At 42.7% G+C, this 25,175-nt stretch overlaps 1 long non-coding RNA gene across 3 annotated transcripts in view; it reads right to left on the bottom strand.

The window, feature by feature from the left end:
* Positions 1–308: 308 nt before the first annotated feature.
* LOC148148065 (uncharacterized) overlaps positions 309–25,175 on the bottom strand; it is a 46,578-nt gene continuing 21,711 nt past the window's right edge. For 2 of the 3 annotated variants that reach the window (XR_015759309.1, XR_015759310.1), the window contains exon 3: positions 19,639–19,838. This is a non-coding gene — a long non-coding RNA (uncharacterized LOC148148065). Of the gene's footprint in view, positions 583–19,638; positions 19,839–25,175 lie in introns of those variants that run through there. The other variant, XR_015759311.1, reaches the window with a different exon arrangement.

Here is a 25,175-nt window from a genome sequence, read left to right on the forward strand (position 1 = left end):
AACAAAAATTCGCTGAAGCATTTAGTTTTACATGCTATCCAGGCAAAACTAAGTTGAACTCAGTGATGGTAATGGAACAAAATGCAGAATATGTCATGACCAGACGAAAAAAAGTGTAGAGAAAGATCTATTCTAACACTCTGTGAGGCTCATAATTTTTGTAACAATGCAGCAGATGCTGGTCTTGCAACGTTTGGTATACAGTTTCAAAGTTTTGTCTCTTCTGCGATCAATCTTTATTTGGGTCCTTTGCCACAAGTGCACGAGAAGGCAGAGACAACTTCGAATACGGCTTTAACGTGGCCCACTGAGTATTTAGCTCAGATCGGAAGAGAGGTAAATGATCCGATATATTTCACAGTAGGCACAACACTTTTATTCATTCCGAATCACAACGATTGCATGCAACAGAGGGTTGTGAGAGCATGGAATGAGTTGCCAGCAGCAGTTGGGGAAGCAATGTCATTGGGGACATTTAAGAGACTCCTGGACATGCATATGGTCACATGAGAATCAGGGGTCGGCACAACATCGTGGCTGTACTGTTCCATGTTCTGTGTTCTATGGTGTTCTCATGATTATCTGTGAAAGATTTATGAAAACAAGGAAAAAAAACACATATTGTTCCATTTATGAGCGAAACAAGCAAATTGAGAGCATAAATGCTGTTTGTGGAAACCGCTATCTGCCTAAATTACATGAAGAAGAGCAGACAGGGTTGTTTCCTTGAGACAATGGGAACATGATTGCCGGATTTAAATTTAAGAGCGAGATGGATAGCATGGAAAGGAACACAATTTTCCCCGAAACGGACGGATGAATTACCATGGACATGGATTTACAGTAACGGGAGAGAAGCTTCAGTAGACTTCTAAGGATTTTTTTTAAGCAAATGTTGATGGAAATGTCTAACTCGATGGCTGTAAGCGGCCAGAACTCTCTTAGTATTTCAGAAACATTTAGAACAGTACTTGCAATGCACAGACATTGGTCGAGCGCTCAAAAGCAGAATCTGTAAAATTAGTTATAATCGGAAGGCTCTGCTTTGTTGTTTCTATTGTGTCATTCTCTATAACTCTATAACAAAGAACAAAGAACAATGCAGCATGGAAACAACTTATAGACATGTGTCGCCACATTTTGGTCTTCCACAATAAATTGTCCTCGCTTGCAGGAAACGTAAACCACTCTTTCTGTTCTGAAAATGTCTTCGTCCATGTGCTTGTAGAATTCTGGCATTGTATCTGCTTCCACCCGAACCTCCTCCGACAATGCATTCCAGGCACTCATCACCCTTTCAACAAGAAAATGTCTCACACACCTCTCCTAAATGTGAGCCGTGGCACCTTGAGCCAGTGTTTTTTCTTTAGTAACTGACCCCTTACGCTGGGCACAAGCACAATGGTTTCCACTCTATCAATGCCAGTCACAAATTTGTCAACACCTTGTAGGTCACTCCTCAACTTCCTGCCCTCCAGTGAAAGTAAGCCATCTCTGTGCAAACTTTCTTCACGGCTCAAACCACCTAAACGGAAAATGTCCCAGTAAGTGGGACAGCACGATGACTTAGTGGTGAGGCGGTGCAGTGGCTCAGTGGTTAGCACTGCTGCTTCGCAGCGCCAGGGTCCTGGCTTCATTTGCAGCCTCAGGCATCGGTCTGCGTGGTTTTGCTCCTGGTGCTCCAATTTCCTCCCACAGTTCAAGGAAGTGCAATTTAGCCGAATTGGCCAAAATATTTGCCCATACTGCGTAAGGATGTGTATGTTGGATGCGTAGAAGTCGGTAAACTTTATGCTTAAAGGCAAAAGGTCTGGGTGGGATACTCTTCGAATGTGCAATGTGGACTTGTTCGGCCGAAAGGCCTGCTTCCACACTTTAGGGATTCTATTTTTTAAAAAAAATGTACACTCTCCAGCGCATCCACATGCTTCTGTTTGTGTGCTGACCAGAACTTTATTCGGTGTGCGAGTATGGCCTAATTAAATATCAATAAATCTGAAATCATTGTACTCAGTGCTTGTTACAATGAGGGGAGGTGTGCAATTGTCTCTTTTTAATACGTCAGCTCCCTGTGCTGCCACGTTCAATGATCTGTGCACCTCCACATTCAGTACGGTCACCATGTCAATACTGTGAAGGATTCTGCCATTCAATTTATAATTTCCATCTGCACGTGCATTGCCAAAATACATCACCTCACAGTTGTCCAGGTTAAATTGCGTCCGCCATTTTTGTGCCCATGTCTCCAAGTGCGTAACATCCTGGTGTGTCCGCTGACAAGCCTCCTCAGTAACCGTGAATCCTGCAACCTTTGTATCGTCCAAAAATTTACTAATTACACGAGCGACATTTTCTACCAAATCATTCACATAGATCACGAACAGCAGATGTCACAGCACCGATTCCTTGAAACAACACTTATCACAGTTCGCCATTCTGAAAAAAAAACGACCTTAAATGCGATCATCTGCTTCACATGACGTAGTCGGTTCAGTATTCAACATGGGACCTCATCCCTGTCACTTGTGACTTCATGTTTTGTTCCAGTCTTCCATGACCAATGCATCCAGTATTCCAAATATGGCTGAACTAAAATCTAGGGAGAGCAACGCTATCAGAGTCTCGTCTACTCAGTGTATTTAGAGGTGCAAAATATGGGCATGGCGATGAGTGATGCTGAGAATCTGAAGATAAGAGACTGTGCGCATCCCCTCATGCCTTTGTGAAAAAGAGGTTTGTGGTCCAGAACTGTGCACGGTGCTTCAATTATTTAAGATTCAGACAGTCTATGTCTCTGCACAATGCTCACTTTTCGTTCCATGTGACACATGTGGAATGAATACAAAAGAAAAGCCTCAATTATTGTCAAGTTCAGTTGTTTTTGAGGTCGGCGTTGCTCATCATTCTAACACTATGGTCTAAGAAAGTCATATGATGACCACAGCAGAACACTGTGCTTCACTTGTAGTCAACTGAATCACCGCTGGTGCCGGAGCGGTGAACAACGAAAAAGATGCTTCTTGTACGGACCTTAGAACATCAGGAAACGTGTCATTATGCCTGTCCAGAAATCACCAAAAGAAATGTTGACTACCACATACGAACACTGATAGAAACTTTATCAGGAACTTGGTGAACCCATTTTGTTTTAATCTGGCCGAAGGCACAGACATTACATGGACAACATTGTCTCCACTCGTTCAGTTATTAACTACTGTATCTTCATTATGTTTTAACTTGTTCTCGAATTTTTGACCCTCAAAACGTCTCTAGCGTAATCATGGCAAAAACATTTTGTGCCATGAACCCAAAATATTGTAGCGGTTTGCAATCATAAAAATCAGTTTATCCCATGCAAAACTGACTTCCTTCTGTTCGGGTTAAAATGATTCTAAATAAGAAATACATCCACTGTGATGCAAAATATTGTTTTATTTTTAACTTTGTGCTCCTCACGATCATGTTTGCTGTTCTTTTTGCTGGTTCACTTCTCGTTCTTTGTTTGCCTCTTTCTATCTTTTTTTTTCCTTCCGTTCTTCTTTCATTCGTTCACCCCTTCATACTTAATTTGTTTCTCTCTATCTGTTTGCAGTTACTGCCAGGGTTTGACTTTGTTTTGCCATCATTCCCTCTCTCAGTCTGTTTCAATCATGTGTTTTTCATTTCCTCTGTCATTATCCTGTTGTGATCAACTCCTCCACATTATTGTTTTCGTGAAATTCCTGGTATGCTGTTGTATATCTGACCCTGGCATAACTATCCGACTGAATAATGAAGCATTTTCCCATGAATCTGGTTATCGTTTGTAAAATATTTGCATCTGTGGCTGATCTTCTCTAACAAGTGTTGTGATGCTCTCTGAGATTCTTTTAAACAAGAATAACGAATAAGCTCGCCCTGAATATGAACGAAATGATTATTGTCTTTCTGTGGAAAACAAGCACAACCGTGTTGTTGCTGAAATTCCAATTATCGTCAATTTAGATTTCTAAATATTGTTGCCCGTTAGATGCAGATATCATTCCTGAGTGCATCGCATGAGTTATGAAACTGACCAGCCTCACACAATGTATTTAAAGAATGTAGCCTAGGCCCTAACATTTTGTTTTCTAATTTGATAAGCAGATGTGAGTGGATGTTCCAGATCTGATGCAGCTGGTCAAGCCACTCAGCCTTAAGCAAATGAAAACGCATTTAATCATGGCAGTTAAAACATTCCAAATGAAAGCAGAACTTAGAATAATCTATTGGAAAACTTAACCGACCCGATACAGTAGCTATTGCTAATTAATTATTCTTATAGAATAAGATTTAACAATCGCACCCTGGCAAAAAATGGTTAAGACAAAGACAGATTCTTGCAGACAGGAGGCAACGACATCCACAGCGAAGATCTCAAAAGAAATTCAGATAACGTTTGACTGGAGTTTCCAACTCTCCTGGCTCGCACAACCTATGACTGTTGCAGGTAAAACAGACTAGAAAAGAAAATATGTACTTGGGGACATTAGTGCTCTCCTCCCATTATTAATGCAGACTCTTCGACAAATCTGCCATTATGACCTTCTCATTTTTCAAAGGACAACATAACTTTTGAAAAATAAAAGAAATGACTGTTTCATTATACATGCAAAAACAGAAATCTAACGTGTCTAAAATTTGTGATAATCATATAGATGTGAAGACAAGGCTAGTATTTGTTACACACTTCCAGATAGCAGTTGCAATAATTAGCCTTGACATTATTACAGTTCCCTACAGAATCTGAATAATGCAGAGTAAGTTAACTAAGTTTAGCCTCAACAGAGATCGGATTGAATACAATGCCACAGTTAATTGAGAAACAGCAGAGCAAAAAATTCCATTGAGGCTACCAAATAACATGGTCGTTTCTCTTCTGGACTTCAATAATTAAAGCTGTATAATGTCATTGACGGCAATCCGTGTGACATCTTCTGATATATGATGAAACATCACAGAAGCAGATGAAACTTTATTCACGCTTCAAGTTTCTTAAGTTTCTTAAGGCATTGGAAATGACTACAGAGAAAAACATTTCGCCTCAAGCCTTGAAAAGTCAATGCACGTATGCAGCAAGACTTGGAAATAAGTTCACGTTTTAGCTCGGAATTTGCAAAAAACATTCATGCAATACATTATTTATGATGTTTGATGACATGTTTATTACTGAATCTCCCACGTGGAAAGCAAATAATATGTTTTTGTCAAGGCCACACTTCCAACTGCATTGAATTGAAATTAATTAATTAATTATTTCTCCACAAAAGCCTGTCACATTTTATTCAACGATTTATGACATTAAATTTCTTCATGCAAATTGCGAGAAGAAGCATTTTCTGCAAACTGCATTGCATCAATGAACTCTGTTATTTTGACAAAAAAATCTCGTCTCGCAGTGCACCTCAGGTCGTGACAAAAGGGCATGAGAATGAACAAGGAGCAGAGGACAAGTCCCGGCCATTCATCCCATCGAGCCAGGTGTGCCATGGCTGATGCCTTGTGAAACTCCATATTTCTACCTTTCTGTCATTTTCGTTATCAATTTGCTTCACAAACATTCACAAAATAGGTTTTCTTCGACTTAAATTATCACACGACACAGAGTCAACAGCCGTTGGTGGAAAGTACTTCTGAACATCTCCCACACTTTCTGTCCAGATGTGTGTCAACCATTTTTTCTGAACGATCGGGTCCTATTTTGTCTGATTATCTACAATAGTTATGGAAGCTTCAAAAGTTGGATATCGTTCACGTTCATCTCGTTTTTGTTTACTTTTCATATCTTGAATATGTTGCTTGCAATGTCCCTTAACATTCAAATCCCGAGGGATAATAAGCGTAACTGTTGTTATTTCTACTTTGAAATTAACGTCAAGTGCGTCTATGTGCGCGAGAATGAGGGTTCGCAGAGCCAGGCAGATAATTCGTATTACCAAGAACTCTGAGACAATTGAAGTGTCATAGAGATGTGGCGTTCATCATAGAATATCTTCAGCATGGAAGCAAGGCATTCAGCACATCGAGTCCATGCCATAGCTCTGAAGAGCATCCCACTCACTCTTACACACAAGCTGATTACTGTCATTCAGCATTCCTATGCCCAAGCCACGTAAAGTCAACATATTTGGACTGTGGGGGGAAACTAATGCAAACACAAGGCGAATGTGCAAACATCACACATACAGTCGCCCAAGGCTGAAATCGATCACGGTTCTCTGGGTCTGTAAAAATAGGTTACAAAGGAGCCACCGAACCACCGAATGGAAGGCAAAGAAGAAAGAGCATATGTCGAACTGGGAACAGTCAGGGAAGGAAACAGAATGAAAATATTGAATGAAGGTTCCTTTGTTGTTAGGCGCGATCAGATGAAACCAATTTGATTGAGATATTGAAGTGTAGAGTAATTGAGAGAAAACTACACACGGAAAACAACATTTACAGATATTAAAATCATTTGTATGAATAACGAAAACATTTGATGCACGACCAGTTCTTATGGCACTTCACTGAAACAGTTATACGTCACTATACAGTGTGTCCAAATAAATTGTCTCCAACACAACGAAAACAGAAAAGAAATTCTTATGATGAACTGTACACAATACTTTATTTAACTGATTTCCTTCGAACGTTTCCATAACATATCACTTTATTTGATCGGGACAATTCAGACTAGGAATTCCTCGCCATTTGGATACTGCCTTAAGGGCTTGTTTGGACTCTGCAGAATCTGGTGCAAAAAAGGATACTCTGTTGGTCAGACAAAGTCTGGTTAAGTGACCTCAAACTCAGTTCTGTGCAGATCACTCAAAAAAGATGACTTCGAATGGAAGGGGGAAAGAGGGATGAATCACAGCAGTAATGCTATTTTCGTAATGTCTAAATGGAAACTGATATTAACAAGCAAGCTTGGAAACAACGTGCGGTTACAGTTGGGTATCTGGATTAAAATTACTGAATCAACGTGAACAGGAACTTAGAAGAGTGTCAGGGATCATACGAAATGCGATGAATGATAATGTTTTTCATGATATAAGTATTGATTGGGTGAGTCTGATATCAGCGCTGAGCAAGTTGTTGGAGGATATTCCGAGTGACAGGATTTACATATATTTGCAAATGCAAGTTCTGACTCGGCGATCGTCAGCATGGCTTTGTGCGTGGGAGATCATGTCTCACGAATTGATTGAGTCTTTTGAAGAAGTAACAGAGACGATTGATGAGTGCAAAGTGATAGACATCATCTTTCCGGACTTTATTCTGGTGCTCGACAATGTTCCTCATGAGAGAATGCTTAATACGATTAGATTTCATAGAGTGCAGGGAGAACTAGCCGTTTGGGTATAGAACTGGCTTTATGATAGAAGGCAGAGGTTGGCGGTGGAAGCATGCTGTTCACAATGAAGGCTTGTGACCAGTGAAGTGCCATAAGAACTGGTCGTGCATCAAATGTTTTCGTTATTCATACAAATGATTTTGATGTGAACATAGGAGGCATACTTAGCAAGTTTCAGATGACACCAACATTGGAAGTATCGTGGACAGCAAAGAAGCCTATCTCAGAGCATAACTGGACCGTGATCAGATGGGCCAATCGGCTGAGAAGAGGCAGGTTGGGTTTAATTGAGCTACATACGAGTTGTTGCATTTTCGAAAAGCAAATCGGAGCAGGACTTATACACTAAGAGGTATGATCACGTGGAGCGTAGCTGAACAAATCGATTTAGCACTGCAGTTCTTAGTTCCTTGAAAGTTTAATCGCAGGTCGATCGGACAGTGAAGAATGGACTTCATATGCTTTCCTTTCTCGGTCTGAGTACAAAGTATTGGAGTTGGGAGTTCACTTGCGCCTGTACGGGGAAATGTTTGGGTCCCTTTTGGACCGTTGTGTTCAATTCTGGTCTCCTTCCTCGCGGAAGGATGTTGTGAAATTTAAAAGGTTCAGAAAGCACTTTCCAGGATGTGGCCATGATTGGACTATGTGAGCTGTAAGAAGGAGGCTGAATAAGCTGGTGCTGTTTTCGCTGGAATGTAGGAGGCTAAGGGGTGACATTATAGATGTTTATAAAATCATGAGACGTATGGATAGGCTAAATAGACAAGGTTATTTTTACAGTGCCGTGCTGACATCCAGAACTAGAGGACGTAGGTTGAGGTTAAGAGAGGAAACATATGAAAGGGATCTAACGGGAAACATTTTTTCACGCAATGAGCTGGGTTAATGGAATGAACTGCCAGGGGCAGTGTTGGAGGCTGGTACAATTACAGCATTTAAAGCCATTTGGATGGCTATATGCATATGGTTTATTTGGAGTGATAAGTGCCAACTGGTGACATTTGGGACCAGATTAGGCATGGCCGAGTTGGACCAAAGGGTCTATTTAAGTGCTGTATGCCTCCGTGACTCTATCACTTTCTGTCTCTGAGTTGAATTTCCTAAAGTCAGTGATTTGACTTCTTTCCTTTCTAAGATACATTGACTGTTGAACTTAGGTATCCAGAGCCCTATCTCAAAACACGACATGATGGGAAAATCGGAATCTTTATAAAATGCGGCAGGGCGTTCAAGAATGCCAGATGGATATCACAGCAGATGCAGATTAATTTCAAAATGTGTGTTGCGAGTCATTTTTGTCGGACAAGTTAATAAAATATTACATTTAACGTGTTACTTAGAAAAGGAAGCAGTTTTAAAAAAAGACAAAAGGAGTTATCCACACAAATATCCCCACTTTTCAAAAGTTCACTTCACACAACGTCACTTTTCCATAAGACCTACATTCATACCTGTTTTCGCAAAATGAAACAAATCCAAAAATACACGTTTTTCCCCTATTCAAATCAATGGTTCTTCTCTCTCCGCCATTTCAGCTTATGGAAAGTTCATTGCAACGCTCTATTTTCGGATTGCCAGTAATACCAGCATTGAGATTATTTGATTTGGCATGGCAGATTGAGATCACAGCTCATGGAGTGCGCAACGCTTCGGCCTTTAACAAAATTAACGTAAAATGCTCAGTTAACCAAGTTATGTTGAACGTTATTTCGATGCGAATTTGATATAGTTCTGGGTCTGGTGTCACTGGATGATCACAAAGTCACTACAAGTTCAAAGAAATTCATCGTATTTGTTTCAAGGGAGGTTAAATTTAATATAAATCGTGAAAATTATCTCCATTGACAGAAGTAGATGACGCTAATTCAAATCAATTGGTAACAGAAAGCACGTTGAAATCATGTCAAAATTATTCCTCATGGAAGGGCAGGAAATGATGACACATGCCTTTCCCGGAAGTGTGGTCATTGTAGTTGCAATGAGGGTAACGGAAAGCAAAAGTATTTCTCACATGAAATGTGCAGACTTCTGCAAAAAGTGGAAAGAAAATAAAGTTGAGAAACCCTTCAAGATGAATTTCGCTAACCAACACGAGCCTCGGTCAGACAGACTGAATAAGATCCTTTCATCTGACCACTGTCGGATTCTGCATGCATACTTCGGTCATCCAGTACTGTTTTTGCTGTCATGCTCAACAGAATATCGCCATTAGCGAGGGCCAACTGCACTTAATGCGAATTCAATTTGATAATTCCATCGGGTGCATGTTTTTGTTAATATTATCAGGCAAGAGAATCACTATCTCGTATCTCTCACTCTGATGTCACTGCATCTCATCATACAATATTGAGTCAGAGAGCATGGGAGCAGGCTATTATGGTCAACTCGTCAATGCTGAACAGAACTCAGAATTAAACTAGTCCCACCCCCCAGCTCCACTTCCAAACCCTTCAAACCTCCCCTGTTCAGGTACGGATTTAAATATATTTTCAACGTTTCACTTGGATGCCGAAAGCAAACGCAAGCAACATGGTTACCAAAGGAGTAGTCCTCAGAACAAGACTTGGTAACTTTGGCAATGAGATTCCCACGTCACCCCAATTTGCTGACAATCATCAAGAGTACATCGGCATAACCAAGTGCAGAATATGCCGGCAGCCTTTCGTTCAGTGTCTCACAGTATGGCGTGAAATGAAAATTATTTCTGAACTTCAAATACTTCAGTTATTTTCATTGTCAGATTAATTGAAAAAGTGGACAAAACGGATACTGAAGCCTATTCTCCAAATTTTCTCGAAACTTTGATTGGATTATAGCATAGACGCAAGTGTTTGTGCAGCAGTCCGAGATTTGCAGAATGAAGCTCAGTTCAAGTAGAAAATAAGATAATAGTATCATCTCATAACCAAAGTTTTAAATCCGTTTCCACTAACAAACCAGGGTCACCAACGCACATAACAGGACGAAAGTTCTCGAGGTAGCATACATGAATATAAGTCCTTCGGCTTTCTCCCTTGTAAGCGCCATCACTATTCCAAATTCTGTGAGGGTGGAGCCTTTTGCGTTTTCGGCTGCTCATGAGCACCTGTCTGATAGTGAAAATATTCAGCAGCGCAATATGAAAAAATGGAACTACCAGCGACAGAACATGATACAAGAACTCTACTGCTGTGCAGAGCAGAGAGAATTGAACTTTCTCGGCCATGACACAAATCCACGTGGTGTTCCACATTCGGTAGGAACCAGTTAGCATTGAATACCAGCTGACATTTTTTTAAAAAAAAACAGCACAGTACGCCAATTGTTCCAATAATCACACCTGCTGTCTTAACGGTTCAAAACTTACTTCTCCAATTCTTGGAATAAATGGTCACAAATCGGTCAAAAGTAAAAGCGATAGTAAACTCGACAGATGCGTCTGTGGCTGTATTTAACACTGCTGCATGTAATTTACACATTAGGATGTCCCGCAGGAAACGAAAATGATTGTGATAAACAAGAACAATGTGTCTTAGTATCAGGTCGAAGCTCATGACAAGTCAGTCCGTCACCACCATGGCCGCCATGTATCGTGTGGTACATTTGGAGAGACCACATTGTTGACGACGCAGTATCACAACCGTCAGTATGTTTACTGTTAGTGGCAATTAAATGCAGAGTTTGTAAACCAGGTTGGTATCATATTTGAAATATTATTTGTTGGTCTTTCTACAAATGTTACTGTTTCATGTGTTGTGATAAAATTATTCAAACTCACTTATTTTTAAAGATATGTGTTGGAGTATAAAACACATTTGCATTATAAAACCGTGACAAGCTGAATTTTTTTAAGTACGCATTGAGTCATTTAACATTCTTCCGTCCACCAGATCATTAGATTCGATTACTTACAGTGTGGAAACAGGCCCTTCGGCCCAACAAGTCCACACCGACTCGCAGAAGCGCAACCCACCAAGACCCATTCCCCTCCAGTTACCCCTTCACCTAACACTGCGGCCAATTCACTAAATCTGCATATTTGGGGCTGTGGGAGGAAGCCGGAGCACCCGCAGGAAACTCTCGCAGACACGGGGCGAATGTGCAAACGCCACACAATCAGTTGCCTGAGGCGGGAATTGAACCCGGAACTCTACCACTGTGAGGCAGCAGTGCTGACCATTGTGCCACCGTGCTGCCCATGGTTTTGAAACCAACCATCTCTGCTGATTTCGCATTGAATGGATTAAAAAATTGTGAGCGCCAGAGCGCCCAAGTCGGTGGCCAGCAGATAACTCCCGTGTTTGTGTTCTTGGAGGAGATGGAATCCTAAAATCGGTAGACAATGTAAACTTCTGAAAAAATGATATGTCTTCCATGAAAAGGCCATTGCTTTTTCAAGAACTGAAGTGGATCAGTTCCCACATTGGTGTTAGCCAACTACTGACATTGCATGCAAAGCAATGATTTCGCCGATATTAATCTTGTTTCAGTTGGAATATGTAGTACATGCCATAGACAGTGTGGTCCAACAATTATTGATTGTACGCAATAATTCCATGCTAGTTTAGAGCCAGGGTGACAAAAATGAAACATAACACAACAAAAGGCTCTTCGGCCAACTGTGTCTGTATTAGGCAAAAACAACACAGTTCGACGTGTTGACACCCTCAAGTTTACAATACTCATTGAAAATTAATTTCGTATACTTACCTGACCTCATCAGCATGGAATGTGCCGCAAATGCATTGCGCACCACACGTTTCCTTCTTTCCAGCAGAATTAAAATTTTGATCTCAACGTCAATTGGGATAGATTGTGACTAATAACGATCGCACTGGCCAAAGGTTCAATTGATGCAAAGGAAAATGATTATATTGCCTGATCAATCCTACGTTTACTTTTTGAGATTCAAGCCTGAATGTAGTAGTCACATCGCCAGATCAACGCAGCAGCTCATGGTAAAGGTGGATGCACTATTGCCTTGAATAATCAGGTAAAATACAGTTCTTTTCATCTAATTCTTGCCCGAACTTAAAAATGAAATCAAGAAACACAGAGTAAGAAACAATGGCTACTTCACATTTCTCTTCTTAACGTCCCGTTCATTTCAGAAGCTATTGTTCCATATCTTGATTGGCTTCAGACAGGAACGGAATTTAATTACAACCCGCAGCACAAACACTGGAATTGGTTGCCTTGACTGACGACCTTCAAAATAAATCAGCTGGAAAGAAATTCTATGCCGCCTCCACGTTCGCTGTTATGACTAAAGTGCACATAATGTTATACAATAATAAACCACGTTCAAGGGTGCACTGGAGCATGGTGACATTTTGCGAGACGTCGATAGAGACATTACATTTCCACTTTTTAATTCAATTTGCTCTTTAAACCTAAATATCAAGTCTAATAGAATTACTAACAACGTTCACTTACAACTTCTTTCAGTTCTCAAGATGCTACGACTGACGAGGCTCGAAAACCATCTCTCCAATCTCAAGCGCAGCCTAATTAAAGGCTTGCCATCTTCCAGCACACCTAGCCCACTCGTGAAAACCCAGAACAGAGGTTCATTTAGCCTGGGAGCAAGAACTGACCCCATGGTGACAAATACCAAGCCCACCAGACGATGGCAATTCCTCGTGAAGCCTCGTTAACGATATTCACACACTGGAGCCAATTGGAGCTCCCTGACTTACCGAAAATGCCAGCTCCGGATCCCGTCCGCGCTCACCCCAGCCCGGACGGAATTTCACATTGGCTCCAAGGTCCCGTACTTCCCGCGGGAGCCTGTGCCCCACAACCTGAGCCGCCTCCGAAATTTTAATTTTGTTTTGTTTAGGGAGGTGAAGAGAAAGGCCCTGTATCGACTGCTGCTGCACACCATCCACCTCTTCTCCCTCATCCACCGTCCGGACACGCCTTGGCGTGCCCATTTGCCACCGGGCGGTGGGGATCCCCAGTGGAGGGCTCTCTACGCGGGAGTCCTCCCCCTTTCTCTCGGGGATCTGGGGTGGAGGGTGCTGCACGCAGCAGTCCCCTGCAACCGCAGATTGCGGTGGTTCACGGACTCCCAGCCCAACTGCTTGTTCTGTGGCGCTGTGGAGTCCGTGGACCATGTATATATTGGGTGTGGGCGTTTGCACTCCCTTTTTGATTTCCTTAAAAACCTTCTCCTCTGTTTTTGGCTGCACTTCAGTCCCACGCTCCTGATCTTTGGGCACCCGGTACGGAGGAAGGAGGGCAGGTCTGAAGACCTCCTCGTGGGTCTGCTCCTGGGCCTGGCCAAACTGGCCATCAACAGGTCCAGGCAGCGGGCCGTGGAGGGGGTTGTTAAGGCCGACTGCCTGCCCCTCTTCCGCGGTTACGTTAGGGCCCGGGTGTCCTTGGAGAACGAGCACGCGGTGTCGACCAACACCCTGGAGTTGTTCAGGGAGAGGTGGGCGCCGCAGGGAGTGGAGTGCATCATTTCTCCCTCCAATTCTATTTTGATTTAGTCCCTACCCTCCCCCTCACTGTTTTGATCACACAGCATTGCCCTTTGATGTGAAGGGCAGTGTTTGTCACTGGCCACCCGGGTGTTTTCCTATCTTCCTGGTGGTGGAATTTGAATAAAGATTCGTACGCTTTGTGTCTTTCACTGTGTCTCACACCTGCACACACACAACATGGGAAAAAAAAATGCCAGCTCCGAACAAACAGAAACTTGGAACCGAAGCTCAGCCATCGCGGGAACTAGAAACACAATGACCCCACATCTTGGAGGCCGACTGAACAGGTTTCAGTACGGTCTCGAATGCTCAAGGTCATGAGGGTGCTCAGGAACCAATCACACATCTCCCAGAATATCAGGCTTCGGTCAAGCACACCCGGATCGATAAGGAGGAACTGCCATGCAGAAAACTGGGAGATGTGCTGTATTTCCAGTGATGTTTAAACTACCAGGGTTCAAATCCTTCTGCCCGAATATTTACCTGGGAAGCATACAAGCTTTTGAATGCAAGATGGATGACCTTACGGTTAGACAGTCCAAAGGGAATATAGGACTGCTGGGCATTCTGTTTTCCACAGTCCCGCCTCACTGATTTTGCACCTGACCAGGCATTACTAACTGAGGGATTCTCATTTTATTGAATTGAGGGATTGGCGTCCTTGGGCAAAGCATCAGCCAGTTAGTTGTGCCTTCTAGTCATTCCAGTGCTCAGACGTTGTGATGCTGACGAATTGCTGCTGTCTGGACCAATAATATCTTACAGTAACCTGTCATCTCTACTACATACTGCACGATTTCTCCTCTGCTATCCTGAAAATAGTCTACATCCCACAATACACAGATCTGAAGAATACACCAGACGAAGTGTACAACGTTACAAACCATCTTGAGTCAGAATACTTGGAGGTCTTTTCCTTTCTTGATGGTGATTTCAACCAGGCAAACTTTAAACACGGGTTACAAACATGTCTCCTGTTTCACCAAAGGTCTGAACTTTCTTGACCGGAGATATACCACCATCAAAGATAGCACCCCTCCTTTCGCCATTCGCATTTTTGAACATTCGATAGCAGGGATTTGTCACACTCCCCCCAGCTGACAAGAAGAAATCGGCATGAGATGATCTAATATAGAAAGTACTGCAGTATTGATCTGGACAATGGATGGCTACTACAGGACTGCTTAGAATAAATGGACTTTCCTCTTTACAAGCACCGACGTGTCCAAACTAAGCAAATATGCCAGCACCGTCACGGACATCATGAGTGTGCAGAAGACTGTGTGCTGAAGATCGTAACCTGAATGTTTGCCGTGTGCAAACATGGACAGAAATGGGAGTTCCTGTCTCAACTGAATTCCAAGTCAGAGGTGAACAGGTCGAGCAACCTTGATTTATACAGAAAATCCAAAAAAGCCCTTCATAAGTACACCTTAATCTGGACACCGTCATTTGCGGCAAGACTTTCACAGACAACAGAATACAAAGAGAAGTTGAACAGAATTGCGGGCAACAGTACATCACAACTCGACGAGTTCAAAGCACTGTAAGCTTATTATCACAGCAGCCTGGAATGCACCGTAACCACAATTACCACCACAGGTATAAGATCCATCTTCTTTTGTGAGGACTCATAGACAGCGATTGACCTGGATGGAATCCATAGCCTTGCACTCAGACCCTGTGCGGACTAGATGGGAATACTCACGGACCTCTTTAACCTCTCCTTACTACGATCATTAATGCCCAGCTTCTTCCAGAAGACTACTGCAAATATGTGGCCAACGGAAAATCACGCAGCTCGCATATGTCAGTACCTCCCATTGTCGCTCACTTCCGAAATTTGTAAGCACTTCGATAATTTCATCATGATTCTCATCAACCTCAGCCAACCAAATACCGTTGATGCTTTGACATTCGCCAAAATGGGCATACCTCGAAAGTCAGCAGCCCTGTTCACTGCAGAACAGCTGCTGCCTGTGAAACCATGAACGTCTTCCCATTTCTAAACTTGATAGCATTACACTCAGTAGTTATTGCATTGTCTGAAATCGTGGTCAGAGCGAAATACAGAGAACTTTTAAAATAGTCTAAGCAAAACAAATTAGGAGTAGATGGAAATCGCGGGCGTTGGCACGATTTGTTAGATTATTGAGACCATTGACAGAATTAAGCGTTGGACTGACGGTAGGAGACTTCACATGTTTCAGACTACCAATTCTACAATTAATTGAGCATGATCGGTACACTGTGAAGTTTGCATGTTAAAACTGCAACCACTGAGTCAGTCAGTACAAGTCTCCAATGTTGCTGATTTCTGTCGACATTCTGTCTTTATAAAAATGTTCAGATCATTTTGGAAATGTCATGAGCAGGGAAGGGATGAATAGAAGATATTTTGGGGTCCAATGGAACTTCGCAACATAAACAAAAACATGATAAAATATCTTAAATGCTGCCAGATGTTGATTGAATTTGTTTCTGGATTTTACACTGAAGAGACGCAATATACACTCAGTGGTCAGATTTTAAATGGAGACCTCGAATGGGGAAAGCTATGGTGTAACACCTGTTATTTCAAATTACTTTGCTCTGACTTTGTTGGCAGATACACGTGGAACAAATACGAATCTGAATATGAAACATATTGTTCGGGAGACAATGGGCGAGGTTGTTGTTGAAATGAATATCGGTTCAGGCTTCCTGTGATGTCCCAGCTAGATCCCAACCTCAGAGCCAGAAAACCTGTGTTCAATTACCAACTCTTCGAGAGGTACAGAATTACATATTTAAGCAGGTTAGTTAGCAATATCTGGATGAACACTTCTAATGCATTGAGGGTTTATATGTCTTATACGCTAACATTTATTAGCCCGATTTCACCATAGAAAATCCCAGATGGCCTCCTTCTTCAAGGAACACGATTTCATCCTCAAGATATAAAAACTACCATTCAGTACGTCTGCTCCACACTGCACAACCCCGAGCTTGAACCACAGTCCTCCAATCGCAATAAGAACAGAACCCCAATCGTCACTTTCACAAAACCAACCTCCAGGTACAGTATATCATCCTCCACATTACTGCAACTGACAAACTGACACTACCACCATGGATATATGTCTCTCCTCTCCCGTATCTGTGGTCTGCACAGACCATTCCCACCACAATTCCCTTGTTGTGTCTCCGCCCCCCAACAACCCATACTCCACTCTTGGCACCTTCACTTAACACCACAAAATTTGTACAACCTGTGCTAAAACTGCAGCTCCCAACGCCATCCAAGTAACCGAAAGAATCTTCCTGCATCCGAGCCAGTTTTTCCTTTGCCAAAACACACGTAATCTACTGCATCCGTCGTTAGCAATGTGGTCTCTTCAACATTTTGGAGGCGGGATGCCAACCTGCGGAACGCTTCAGAGAAGATCTCGGGGAAACACATTAAACAAATACATCGCCCTGTCGCCGTAAATGTTAACTCCATCCTCTACCATGCCAAGGTCATGCAAGTCCCTGGACTCCTCCTCTGCCAAATGCCAGACACCCTATGACTGGAGGAAGAATGCCTCATCGTCCATCTTGCGACCTTCCAATCACACAAGAGGAATGTCAATTTCATCTTTTTCCTCATCTGTCCTCCCCCCAGCCTATCCCACAAATTCACCCCTCCATTTTGAACTGACCTCCCTGTACATCTTCCTTCCTATCGCTCCGCTCCACCCAATGCTTCAACCTTACACACCAATCCCACCAGCATATTCGACCTATTGCATTCCCAAATACTTAACTCCCAGTGCAGCTCCTCCCGTTTATCTCTCAGCTTCGTCGGCTTCCCTCACATTCATGATGAAGATCTTACGCTTGTATCGTCGACTTTCCTTTTCCTCGGATGCTGTCAGACTGGCTGTAATTTTCCAACACCAAACGTTTTGGCACTCATTGTCAGAGTCTGGCATTTATTTTGTGTAAATGTTGCCTGTCATTTGTCAGCACAACCCTCGATATTGTCCAGGTCTCATTGCATTTGAGCATGGACTGTTTCAGCATACGAGGACTCGTGAATTGTTTTAGCATTTTGCAGGTACCAGCGAGCATCCCCACTTCTGAACCTTTGACGAAGGGAAGGTCACTGATGATGCAACTGATGCTTCTTTGGCCTCGGACACTTCCCTGAGGAATGTCTGCAGAGATGACCTGGAGGTGGGATGACTGACAGCCAACGAAGAGTATAACCTTGTGTACGAGGTATGTCTTCAATCGCTGGAGATGTTTCCACCTAATAACCATTGATTCCAGTTATAATAGAGTTCCCTGATGCCTCACCTGGTCGAATGCGGCATTGATGTCGAGGGCTGATGTTACTACCCACTTGTATTTAACTCCTTTTTCCATATTTGCACAAAAATTGTAGCGAGTATTGAAACTGATTGGTCCTGGTGGAACATAAAATGGTGTCGTTCAAATATTTAAATATTCCTGGATTATATCTTTTCCACACTATAATTTAATTCCTTTTGGTTGATTGCATTGTTAATGACACTTTCTATCATTTCACTGATGATCAAGAGTAGGCTGATTTGTAGTGATTGGTTATCATGGATTTGTTCTATTTTTGTACAAAACTTAGACATTGGAAATTTTCTGCATTGTTGGGTATATGCTACTGTTAGAACTGTGCCTGAACACCTTAGGCCGCGGTGAGATATTTGATCCCCATTACGACCAATTTAGTTGAAACATTTTAACGTTTTATTGTGATGCATATCAGACAGCACGAATCACTGGAGAAATTGAAGACCGGTTTACTGATTTGCTGCATTTGATGTGCATGACAGTATTTTGACTGAGTTGGACATTGGAGTAAGCAGTTAAGAAAATTAATGAATGCAAACGAGAGGGCAAAGCAAACTGCAATCCTGTTTCTGCACGAACATGAAACCACAGCGAGATTTACTTAATATTTGGGATGATGAGACATGGATGACGATGCTCAGATAAAGAAAGGCAAAGAACATGAGATCATTACATTTTGCACTAAGCTCTGATTTTGAAAGTGGAGGTCGGGGCGAGAATAATCTAACAGATATTTCGTTGCTCCCTCGTGAATTGTCTATATACCAATAAGGAACATGTTCTCCTTGAATTTCACATGGTGCAGGCAAGACGAGATCCCTCAGACGTTTCATTTACCTCGGCTAACGGCATGTTCAAAAGTTGAGTCAGCTTCAGCAGCTCAAGTTCCCGATAATCGTCCAATCGGAGAAACAGGTTACGTTTACAAGGTCAGACTTATGTTCCCTGTGTAATGCTGTTAATTTAATTTGATGAGTCAGACATCTTTCCGTAATTATTAAGTAAATATGAGTGTAACTATTTGACCAACGATTATACACTTGGATGTGGTGAGCAATCTTCGTGAACATCTGAACCCGATGTCAGTTAGATGCAGTTGTTCTGTTCATTGGAACGATGTAACAGCTTGTGAACAGTCGGTGAAAGAACAGGAAAATATTTCCTACTTTTCGAAAAGACATGATCTGGAGGAAAACTGCACAAGTTGTTAGTTCAAGATGCATTTCAGTGCAGCAGGATTGGATCTTATTTCTGTTCGAGTTGTTATTTCTGCATATAAAGTCAGAATAGAGGGGAATGACCTTCATTGTCACATGCACTGCCATGTGCCATGTGTCACCAATTTGGCGCCAAGTTAGGGATAGATTCTGAAGCTCTTGTTACAGAAATTACAGAGTAAACATTACGTTTAGATTAAGAATACAAAGTTTTACCCAGAATACAGAATAAAAGTGAGCATATAAATAAAAGTGTCTTTAAAATGTACCAAATTACAGTCGGTTTCACTTACTCCATGAAATCCGTGCACCAGAACTGTAGGCCTAGCTGCTTCCTTGCCCTGGACTCTACCCCGGGGCCCGGCTCCATGAATTAACTGCACAGACTCCGACTGTCTCCCGCACCATGTTCCAGACCACAATTTCACCACCGGGACTTGGCTGCAAAGTGTAAAATTCAAATAGTCCTGGATTATACCTTATCCACACTTCAATGTATTTTCTTCTTTTCCAAGCACATCTTATATCATGTTTAGATACATTTTGTTATTTTAAGAACATAGTTTATTTTCTTTGAATAAAACACAATATCATATAGGTAAAAAAACAGACCTGATGAAGGGCATTTGCCCGAAACGTCGATTTCGAAGCTCCTTGGATACTGCCTGAACTGCTGTGCTCTCCCAGCACCACTAATCCAGAATATCATATAGTCGTTTTATAACTGTTCAGTTTTTTTGGGTTTGGTGTTGCTGAACACCCTCAATGAGTGCTGGGTATTGACATTCTTGATCCATCGTGTATGCTATGCCTCAGTTCTTCCTCGAATTCTAGTTTTAAATGGAGGTTCTCGAATTACATAGGAAAAGCTTGACGCTAATAATCTTACTGGAGAGATGTGAACGGATTTCAGTGCAATTCGAACAGTAAGTAGCATTCAGCTATCGGTTTTCTTGCGAATGTTTAATCATTTTTATTTCCATATTTCATGTTGTGATTGATTCATTGAATAGTACAGCACAGCTAAAATACGTCTTTTGGTCACACTGGTAGCATCATTTATAAACAGGCACCAACGATTCTAATCCCATTTTTTACAGTTCTTGGCACATTGCCTTGTCCAGTTTGGCGTCACAAGGTTCACTTTGCGTACAATGCATGTTTCTAATACAAGTATATTTGCTGGCAGTGAGTTCAAAGTTCAGTGTTTGTGAGAAGATTTGTAGCTCGGCTGCTCGTTGTTGTGGTTCTGTTCGCCGAGCTGGGAATTTGTGTTGCAGACGTTTCGTCCTCTGTCTAGGTGACATCCTCAGTGCTTGGGAGCCTCCTGTGAAGCGCTTCTATGTTGTTTCCTCCGGCATTTATAGTGCTTTGTCTCTGCCGCTTCCGGCTGTCAGTTCCAGCTGTCTGCTGCAGTGGCCAGTATATTGGGCCCAGGTCGAGATGTTTGTTGATAGAATCTGTGGATGAGTGCCATGCCTCTAGGAATTCCCTGGCTGTTCTCTGTTTGGCTTGTCCTATAATAGTAGTGTTGTCCCAGTCGAACTCATGTTGCTTGTCATCTGCGTGTGTGGCTACGAAGGATAGCATGTTGTGTCATTTCGTGGCTAGTTGGTGTTCATGGATGTGGATCGTTGCCATACGTTACCATACATCAATAACATTTCTGAACTGACAGCCAGACTACTACGACCACTAGGACTCATAACAGCACACAAACCAACATCCAGGCTCAGACAACAACTCACCAGGACAAAGGAACCGATACCCAGCATGAGCAAATCCAACGTAGTGTAAAAAGTCCCAAGAAAGGACTGCACAAAACATTACATAGACAAACAGGAAGACAGGTAACGATTCGTATCCATGAAGATCCCACCACCTTCCGTGAATACGTTTTGCTGATTTTCTCTCCTCATGCTAATAATACAATTTAATCGACTAAATTTGGTTGATTCACTTGGTGCATCTCCGATCGCATAAAGTACAATCAGAAGTCTGCTTGCCCACTCAATTGGATAGTCTTGACGATAATCCACAACATTTTCTTTACTTTCTCATGCCTCCCTTCTGGTGTTTCCTGCGACTTTGGATGATGCAGAGTAGAATTGAATTATTTTATTCCTAAACTGTTCTTAATTAATTTGAATAATTTTGATGTAAAGCTTGAAACTTGATTTGATTGTTCATGATTCGTGAAAAAAAAGAGTGACACTTCTCCACTTCATTTAGTGTAATAGATCGGACTGCGGAAATGTACTGGCACATCCATTATCGTTCAAGAATATTGATTCACCTTTTTTTTACTGGAACGGATCCAACACAATCATTTAAGCATTTTCTAAAACGTTCTCACATACAGGAATAGGCAGTAGAAGTGTGGGTTTTATTACTCCCTGTGGTTTTATGATTATCGAGGAGAACTTGAGGACTGCAGGTGCTGGAGATCAGAGTCGAGAGTGCTGCGCTGGAAAACCAAAGCAAGTCAGGCTGCATCTGAGGAACAGGAGAATCGACTTTTCAGGCAGACATACTTCATCAGGAAAGACGTTTCTGGGCCGAAAGAAAGAGAGATTAATGGGAAGCGGTGAAGCTGTGGGGAAGTTAACTGAGAATGCAATATGTAGTTGAGGTGGGGGAGAAGATGATAGGCCGGAGAGGCAGTTGGAGCTGATCAATGAGAAAGATTATGGTTAGGTCAATACGTCCCTGCCGATTTAGAGGCTTGGGACTGGGGTAGGTTGGAGGAGGGTAAATGAGGAAATTGGTGCAATTCACTTTCATCCTGTGTGGTTGCAGGGTCCAAAGGCAGAAGACGAGGCGTTCTTCCTCCAGGCGTCCGTGGTTGAGGTTTAACGATGAAGAATGCTCAGGACATGCATGTTCTTCATGGACTGGGGGTGGGGGGTGGGGGAGTTGAAGTGTTCAGTCACAAGGCGGTGGGGTTTGGTTGGATCTTTTGTCCTAGAGATGTTTTCTGAAATGATCTGAAATTTGGTGTGCCGTTTCCCTGATGCCGAGGAGATTACATCGTTCACAATGGATACTGCAGATGACATTTAAGAAAGTATAGGTAAATTTCTGTTGGACTTTGATGGATTCTTTGGCGCCTTGTATATATGTGAGGGAGGAGTTGTGGGCACACGTTTTACACTTCTTGTGATGGCAGGAGAAGATCCCTGTGGGGTGGGCTGATCAAGGGGCAGCTTGGATCTGACAACAGATTCGCGGAGGGATTTGTCTATCAGAAATGCTGCTTGTGGTGGAGGGGGTGCTATATTCAAAGTGGTGGAGGCGGTGGAATTGGCGGAGGATGATTCGATGTATACTGATTTTGGTGGGATTGAATGAGATGACCAGGACCACCTCTGGGGATGTTCCATCCATCGCCTCCAACTTCACAATCCAGGAACGCCACACCTCCCGATTTTACCTCCTACTTAAGATTCACAAACCTGACCTCCCCAATCGAACCATTGTATCAGCCTCCTTCTGTTCCACTAAACGCATCTCTGCAAACCTTGACACCACTCGGTTCCCCCAGAACACACCACCTACATTCAGGACACTACCCAAGTCCTCCGCTTCCTCCTGTAAGACCTTCGTTTACCCGAAAGCCTATGCATCACCTTCAACATTGACATCCAGTTCGTATACACATGTGTCCACCACGACGAAGGGCTCCAAACCTTCTGTTTCTTCCTCTCATCCCTTGCTAACCAGTACCCTTCCACTGACACCTTCATTTGCATGGCCAAATTGGTCCCCACGCTTAAATAATACCCTCCTAATGTTTCCACTTCCTCCAGTCCAAAGGGGTAAACCTGGTCTCCCACATGTGTCCCTGCTATGTCTGCCTCTTTGTAGGGTGCGTAGAACAGACCAGCTTCCGCAAATATAACGGCATCATGCCCACCATTTCGTCCACGATGTCGATGACTGCATTGACGCTATCTCGCTCTCCCACGAGGTGGGTAGACAGTTTATTAACTTTGACAAAACCCTTTCTTGCCGACCTCAACTTCACCTTGACCATCTCAGAATACTCTCTTCCCTTCCTGAATTCCTCCACTTCCATCTTCGGACACCGAGTAACTAGGGACATCTGCAAACACACCGAATCCCACAGCTACCTGGATGCCACATCCTCCCAAACTGCCGACCAGAAAATAAACATCCCTTGTTCCCAATTCCTCCTTCTCCACCACAGCTGTTCCCAGGATGGCCAATTTAACCATAGAAAATTCCAGTTGCGCTCCTTCTTCAAATACCTCAATTTTCTATCCCGCGTGTTTGACAATGTGCTCTGCCATCTCCACGAATGGTGCATTTCCCGCACCTATGCCCTTGAACCCCACCTCGCCCAACGCAACAAGGACAGTACATCCCATCCCCACTTCCTACCCCAAAATCCTCTGCATACATCGCATAATCCTCCGCAACTTCCAATACCTGCAAACAGACCCCATCACGACGGATACATTTCCCTTCCTCTCAGGGTTTCGCACAAACCATTCCTTCTGCAATTCCCTTGTTAGATCCGTGCCATCCACCAGCCAACACCCCCCTCCCAGCATCTTTACCTCCCACCGCAAAAAATGGAAAATGTACCTGCACACCTTCTCACTTACATCTTCCTTCATCCGACAGAAATTCACGTGTACTTTCCTAAATATTATTTACTGTATTCATTGACTTCGATGTGGTCTCCTCTACATCGGGAAGATAGGACGCCAACTTGCAGATCATTTCAGAGAATATTTCTGGGACAACCGCACCAACTAATCCCACCACCCCGTGGCTGAATACTTCAATTTCCTGTCCCACACCATAAATGACATGCAGGTTCTGGACCTCCTCCATTGCCAAACCCTGAATATCTGACGTTTGGAGGTCGAACGCCTCATCTTCAGCCTTGGAACCCTACAACCACATGGGGTGAAAGTGTATTTCAACAGTTTCTTAGATTCCAGTCCAGCCGACCTAGGGCTCCAACTGGACATCGCGCTTTTGACTTGTCCATCGTTTGTCCTAACTATCAGCTTCACCTTCCTCTCTGACTTATCGAATTCTCCCATCCTTCATCTACCGATTGCATTCTCTGCACCTTTCCTACAGCCCCACACAAGCCTGATTCCTGACGAAGGGCTTCTTCATAAAATGTCAATTCTCATTCTCCTCAGATGCTGTCTGACCTGCTCTATTTTTCTGGCAGCATATTTTGCTTTGCTACTATCTGACATTTATGTAATGTGTGGCAAAAATGAACAGCAGTCCAGGACAGTGAAAGTGATTTTGCAGTTGGTTCTTCTCAGTGAATCCATCGTGGTAGCTCATGCGCTGCCTGCAACACATCCTTTCTGAAATTCACTGGCAATTAGACTTGATGGACTTCTACTTATGTCCCATCTGCTTTAATATGTGGTGGTCTCCATTTCCTCATTAAGACATCGTTGTTCAATGTTAACATTCAGGGATATATTCGGATGCTCTTGATACAATTGCTTTAAATCTCAATGTTTCTGCTTTAACTCCGTTAATTTATTTGCTCTGAAGATGTCTTTTGTGACAGCTATATACTCCTGGCTTGTCTCAACTATCTGATCAAAACGGTTTCTGTTTATTCGACTTCAACTTGATCTGTTCTCCTTGATCTGCCCTGTTTTAATTGGTGACTTTGTTACCTCGTTACCACACAGTCAAAACAAATCACAGAACATGGTCGTTGCACTCTTTCGGTTGCCTGACATTCTACTAGCTTTTCAAGGACAATATGCA

The sequence above is a fragment of the Chiloscyllium plagiosum genome, unplaced genomic scaffold (genome assembly GCF_037043375.1).
Source record: "Chiloscyllium plagiosum isolate Xiang-an unplaced genomic scaffold, Cpla_swu_hap1 HiC_scaffold_14, whole genome shotgun sequence".
In the NCBI taxonomy this organism is placed as follows: Eukaryota; Metazoa; Chordata; class Chondrichthyes; order Orectolobiformes; family Hemiscylliidae; genus Chiloscyllium; species Chiloscyllium plagiosum.